The sequence below is a fragment of the Ciconia boyciana genome, chromosome 1 (genome assembly GCF_034638445.1).
Source record: "Ciconia boyciana chromosome 1, ASM3463844v1, whole genome shotgun sequence".
Classification (NCBI taxonomy): Eukaryota; Metazoa; Chordata; class Aves; order Ciconiiformes; family Ciconiidae; genus Ciconia; species Ciconia boyciana.
This window is the reverse complement of record NC_132934.1, coordinates 2,518,307-2,524,939: the sequence shown is the minus strand read 5'-3', so window position 1 is coordinate 2,524,939 and position 6,633 is coordinate 2,518,307. Positions and strand designations below refer to the sequence as shown.

The 6,633-nt window shown below is 43.9% G+C and overlaps 1 protein-coding gene across 1 annotated transcript in view; it reads left to right on the top strand.

Annotated features, from left to right (window-relative positions):
• Window positions 1-6,633, top strand: part of LOC140649644 (uncharacterized) — a 147,318-nt gene that overhangs the window by 1,379 nt on the left and 139,306 nt on the right. The window lies entirely within an intron of this gene.

The window sequence follows — 6,633 nt, the reverse complement described above, 5'->3', positions numbered from 1 at the left end:
CAAAACTGAGTCTGAAAAGCAATTGTGTGCTTGGAAGGAGATGAGGGCTACAAGGAGGGTCCGGGAAGGGGAGAAGGGAGGAAAAGGTGCACAAACGGTGGTGTTGGGGTGGTTTGGGGACCACGTGGGTCCAACAGCACCAGCAGCCGCCCACGGCTTCACAGGGGGAGACGGAGGAAAAAATAACCCGTTTAGAATGATGGGCAGGGTGGTATTTCTGGCCACAACCCTGCACACATCAAGGTGGGAGAGAAAGGCACTGTGGTGCTGGAGACGGAGGGTTTGGGTGAGAGGGTTGTTGGTGTGGGGACAAGCTGCACCCAGAGGTGCTGCACCTACACTGACTGCAATGATGGATTTATTAATTTGCCTGCATGACAGGGTGCTTTGGCTTCTCTTGTCAGGATGAAGACAATGTCATGTCAGTCACGGTAAAAACATGAATTAAAACAGCGCAACCACTCCAAGGATCTAGCCCCGAGATGTGGACTCTCCAGTCTGGCGTGGACTTTCCATAGGGCTTAATACAGTGTCTATGGCAGTTTCAGTTTTATTTTGTCCCTATTAGATTGTGTTGTTGCCCTGTTACTCCTTATCCCTGTGTCCTAGAGCGTGTTTTTGCATTCTTGCAGCTGGAGCAATTTATGTTCTCTGCCGCTAATGTGGCTGATACTCAGGGGTGAAGCGTCTTCTTTTCTAAAGTTACATGGAGAGTCCTGCTGAGCGTCTGTCAAAGCCGTCTGTGATCAGTAGAAGCCATATCGATCAAAAAGTGGGATTTTCATGCTGTAGATGTTTCATTTGGTTTTTACTAAAGTTTTGATCTGAATCAGACCCAAATCTTTTTTTTTTTTTCCCTTTAAATACAGGAAGTGTGAAATCCCATGAACGCATTGCAAAGAACTATGGTCAGTCCAAAAATGAAGCACTTCTTTTTTATGATTTCCAGCTCTTCAGGGAATGTGACAGCCTTGGCAGCTTCTCTGCTGCTAAAAGCAGCTAATGACAGGGGCAAAACTGCCAGGATTGCCCATTTCTTTTGCTCACTGCGAGAGTTTCTAGGCTCTTTGACTCCAAGCTGGAGATCCCAGGGTTCCAGGCTCCTTACCTGGGGGCTGGAAACCCAGGGTGGTTGAAGCATGTGTCCTCAGGGCTTACATGAGCTATGGCTGAAAACCTGGAAACAGCAATGACACCCAGGAATCCTCGGGTACCTTGTGGGCTTTGCCTGCAGATAGAAACCCCGCAGTTTCTTGATAAAAGCATCACAGACCCAAGGGATCTGGGGCCTCCGTTGTGATGTTTCCAGAAGTTTTGGCTTGGGATGTGCCCTCTAGGAGGATGGTCAGCCAGAAAATAATGCTTTGGGGGCCCAAACATCTGGGTGACCCTCTGGAAACCCCAGAAGTTTTGCTGAGCTCTTGCTCTGTAGTTGGCAGAAGTTCATTTTTCCCCCATTTCACAAAACGTTTCAGTGTTTTCTGACCTCGCTCTAGGTAGAAACACTTTGACTGACTTCCTTGGTCTTCCCATCAAGTCCTTTTAAATGGTTTATATATTATAAAAAAGCACCATGGCTCATTAGCAACAAAGATGATTGCTCAAGCTTGCTGGCACTTTGTAACGTCTCCAGGGTTTCCTGCTTCCACATCCTCAGCTGCTGCACAGGTCAGAATGATCGATTTTTTCTGTTCCCTTCACTAATAAGCTTTAGCTACCTTGGGTGCTCACTTCTTCGCCTTTCATTCGCTTTCTTTGTGCTTCAAAGGCCGGGGGGGGGGGAAGGCTGAGGTTGTTTTTCTGCCACAATAAATGTGCCGCACCTTGGTTCCTAAATGCATTAAGCCACAGAACAAATTGCTTCTTTTGAACTGCTCCAGTGTAACAGTAAAACCAAAATGTCAGCTCATAAAGCATTTTGAGCTGTTCATTGTAGCCTGGCACCTCTGGGAGGGCAGTCTTGTCTGGGCTAGTGAGTACTTAACATCCTTTCTAATGTTATAAATATGAGGTTGGTTCTGGGACGAATTGTCTGGCTGAGGGAAGTTCTGAGTCTGTTGAGTTCATGGTCTAATTCTTAAGGGATGGGGGCTCATATCACTGCAAAAACTTCCAGGTCACCCCAATATGAGGCTAGAGATGTAGTTGCTGGACTTGTCTTTTTCGCTTTGCATGGAGTGGGGTTGGTTCATCCCAGCTGTGATGCTGGACCAACATGCCGAGCTCCTTGTTTACAGGTTGATGTATTCTTCACAAGGGATCCCCATCTCAGATCTAAGATCTAATAATATAATTCACTCCTATTAAAATAAAAATTAAATCCATTCAAAATTCAGTTCACATCAATTCTATGATATCAAAATGAATGACAAAATAATGACAGAAAATATAAAAAATAATCATATCAATATTAAAAAATACCGTTTCAAAAGTAATTTAAAAATCAGTTCACCCTCAGTGTATCGAAAGGCGGACACCCAGTGATGTCAGTGTAAGCATCTGATGAGCAAGAGCGATTTCTCAGCCCTGTCTCTCTACCAGGAGTGAATACTAACACTTGGCAATGCAGCCAAGTTGTCTTGCATACTGTGAATGGACAGCAATGCTCTTGAGGCCATGTTCTTGCAGTCAGGATGGTCTAAGGACACAGACAAGATGAGGTTTGTAGGTTGAAATAATATAGCTGGAAAATTAAATAAGCTTTCACCGATAGAACAAAAGCTTCTCTTTACTGCCCAGGGCTTACCTGTTTTTTCCAACAACAGCAGATGCTCTAATAAAAGATATTACTTCTACCTACAAACATCGTCTTGCTTCTTCTAGTGTTATTTTGACTTTCTTCAGAGATGGCTGAAATAAAACAAAACATGTTTTCACATCATGGAAACACTGGGGATTCTGTTTCTGCCTGAAATTCAGGCTGGGGGGGTGGTGGTGGTGGTGTCTTCTCTAGTACAAATCTGTAGCGCTTCAAGGTTTGAATAAGCCCTGGCAGCATTTTGAGTTCCTGTCTTCTGAAATGCAGTACAAAGGAAAATTGTAGACTCTTAGTATGCTGGGTGAAGGGGTTTGTGTTGACTTACTGAGTGCCTCAGAAATCGTTCCTTCAGCTCTGCCTGAGAACCGCATTGCGAGTGATCTTCCACCTGCCAGCGAGGAAACAAGAACAGGGAATTTAGGAAACCAGATTTGTTTAGTAGTTTGCCAATTTTCCCAGCCCCGATATGCAGACAGTCAGGCCTTGATTCCCCAAAGGATCATAGATTTTTGGTCTTTGCTTTGGGAACAAATACGATGACAGGTGAAACCAGACAGAGCTGTGAGCTCCTGCATGAAAAGTTCTTTTGTTTCATTTCCAGAAAAACATTTTTTGAGCCTGTTAGGTGTGGCAAAATCTGACAAAACACCAGGGACTTTGACATTTTGACACGGGCAAAATCTTGTTTCTCAAAGTTGAGCTTTCCTGGAAAGGCTTTCTTGCTCTCTTGTTTTCTAAAGCACGGCTTTTCCTGAGAAGTAAACCAATCGTGTTCTTAATGCATGGGAAGCAAATCAATCAAACCAATCTGGCCTGTTTTCATGATCAATATGTATATGAGGCATGCCAGGAAAAGGCAGGTAATTCTAACGTAAACACTGATGTGCAGAGGCTATAGGGCTTCTGCTGTGCCTGGTCCACGAAGGATGTGAATCTGTCACAGAGCAGTTATTGACCTTTGGCTCAGCCCGAAACTGCTTGTACTTTTAGTGCTGCAAATGCCTATTCAAACCGCAGGGTATCAGTGGTGGCAGAGCTGTCACACAGGTATTGTGTGACTATCTCTGAAGTCGATCTGCCAAGGTAGCATGTTTAATTTAAGCATCTCTGAGACGGTGAATTCTGCAGTCCTGGCAGATTTTGAAAGATGCCAACAGAGCAAGCTAATGAAATGCATGATTCCTAACTACATAAACTACAACTTACAAATATGTAATTATTTCACCTTAGATTTCATCTTTGGCTTCACCTTAGACTACTTTACCTCTGAGTCTGTGGTCAGATGGAGATGCCACAGGTAAAGAGAAGCCATTTATTATACAGAGTTACTGCAAGTGGAGACATTAACAGGTTTTAGTACATCTGAGCTCCACCTTGACCTTCCTTTGTTTAACAGCATCTTTGGTCTATCTGTATATTTTACTGTTCATTCAAACCTCTCCTCTTCTGACCAGCAATGGTGTCTCTGCTGAAATGGAGTGTGATGTGTCATCTCCAATAACAATGTCATTATGACAATGATAATGATATTTTTCATGGTGGACGTTGCAGAGAAGGGATTCAGAACAGGCAAGTTGGACTCTCCAGTCTACATGGGCTTGCGTTTCTGTGTTCAGGGCATTTCCAAAGAATGGGAAAATTGCTGAAGTGACAGACTGTTAGGTGTTGGGTGATGGTGATGGACTCACTGCCTTTTAACTGGCATCTGACATGGCCTGGACTTTACTGTTTTCTCTCTCTGCAGTTTTCTTGAGAGATGTGAGAAGATGACTCCTGATGGTTTATAAGGTTTTGAGCACGCTGAAGATCCACAGGGTGGAAGGCACATGCCAGGTTTAAGGCTTTGGTTGTAGAGGGGTTGAATAACTCAATACATAGCAGTTAAAAAAGACACTCAGACACCTATAAATGATTTCCCTGAAGACCCTGCAAGGTTCGTTCTGAGGTGAGATACCTCATCTGGCTCCTCTCCTTTCCATTTGTGACCCTGCTCCTGTCTGAATCCAATCCTGCTGGTTCTCCTGCTAAAAGATTAAGAGCTCCTGCGGTATGTGGCTGTGCAGACAAGACTGGACTCGTTTTCTCTTCCAGGCAATTGTTCCCTGTAACTGAATTCCCTGCAAGGTAAAGAAGAGATTTTGAACCAATTACAGTTCTGACAAGTTGGGGAGGGATATGCAGAGGGTGAACTCTTGGGTTTATTTCCACTGTTTTTACCAAAAGCCTGTTCTGTGAAATAGTGTGTGGGCAAAAGAGGAAAGAGCACACTGGATTTTAGTGGCATAGCAACCAGTTGTGGGACTTGAAATACTGAGAGTTAGGCTTTTACTGTTAGGGGAATTATCGCCCTTATCTCTTCAGCACCCGTGAGCAAATATTGTCATCCCATGGCCAAGATACCATTACTGTTCATCTGAGCACCTCCCAAAGTGCAGACCCTTGTAGCTTAACCCACCGTAGGTGAGGTTTAGCTGGATCCCCGCTGATATGAACTAGGAACGTTCAGACTGTGGTGGTGAAAACACACAGCTGAAGATGGGGACTTCTCACCTGCCCTAGCTTTTCCAACATGAACTCCTCATTCACAGTCCTCAGGCCTGACAGCACTTTTCCTCAACAGATTATTAGTATTGTTAATCTCCTTTTATAGTGGGGACAGTAAAGCTGCAGACACAGGCAGAGATTAGGTCACATCAGTCAGGGCAAAGGAAGGGAACAGATCCTGGGATTTCCATTTCTCCTCTCCAATATTATGTATCTCCATGGTAGGTGTATATTTGTGGGAGAGCAATGGTAAGGAATAGGTCCTTTTTGTATGCCTGAAACCTAAACTCATCTAACCCAGGTGTCAACGAGTACTGTTGGGAGAGACAACTCATGTCCTAAAACAGTCTGCTCTGCCAGCAGCCATCTTGTTGCTGTGCAGCTCTCCAAAACTTTCCATCTCAATTCTTTCACCTTTGTTTTGGGAATGTGCAGCAATAGAAATTCAAGAAGTGCTACTCCACTTTCACCAGCTTTGTTTGAAATGCCCCCAACGCCTGGACTTTTAAAGCTTGGGCTGGGGGCAGGAGTCTTTTGCTTCTCTGTTGGGAAGCCTTTTGTGGCTTTTGTGGCCTTTTGTGGCTAAATTTCCATTTCTTTTATGATATCACATCACTTTAAAAATAACTAAAATAAATCTCTGATGTATTTTTAGGTGTGTTAGAAGGGGTAAGTCTCTCTCCTCTCCTTAAATTGTCACATTCTTGCGATTACGTGTTCCATCAAAAACTTCCAGGTCCCCCAGATATTCCTCCCACTCCCTCCTCGGTAGATATTTTCTCAGCAATTTCAGTTATTTGCTAAATGCATTGCATTTTAACACCTTGCATATTCTCAGCTTAGCATTTCAGAAATGATCACTGTTTCTCTGGATGGAGCAGGAGACATTCCTGCTGTCTCAAACATTTCATTTTGTGTGAGGTACATGAGCTGGTTTTCTCACCTACAAATGTTTCTCTGACATGTTCAGAGCCTGTCCCTTACTAGTGTAAAGCAGCCGGGCTCCCGTGACAAGGAGGAGATGCAAGAAACTGCTCTGCTGAGGATCTGGCCTTCTTTCTCCTCTTTGTCACTTTTTAAACCCCCCCCTTTTTGTTTCCTTTTGTTTTTCTCTGCCAAGTTTTATTTGGGTGATTTCCAAAGCAGAACTCCTTGATCAAGCAGTACTGGTGCTAGAACTGCCTATGTGTGTTGCTACTTGTCAAAAATGGTAAAGGCTAAAAACTCCAGGCATATTTTTGGGGGGAGATAGAGGGAAAATGGGAAATAGCTTCATATTTTTTTAGCCCTCTCCCCCTTCCTCCTCCTCATTCCTTAAGATCGTTAAAGTT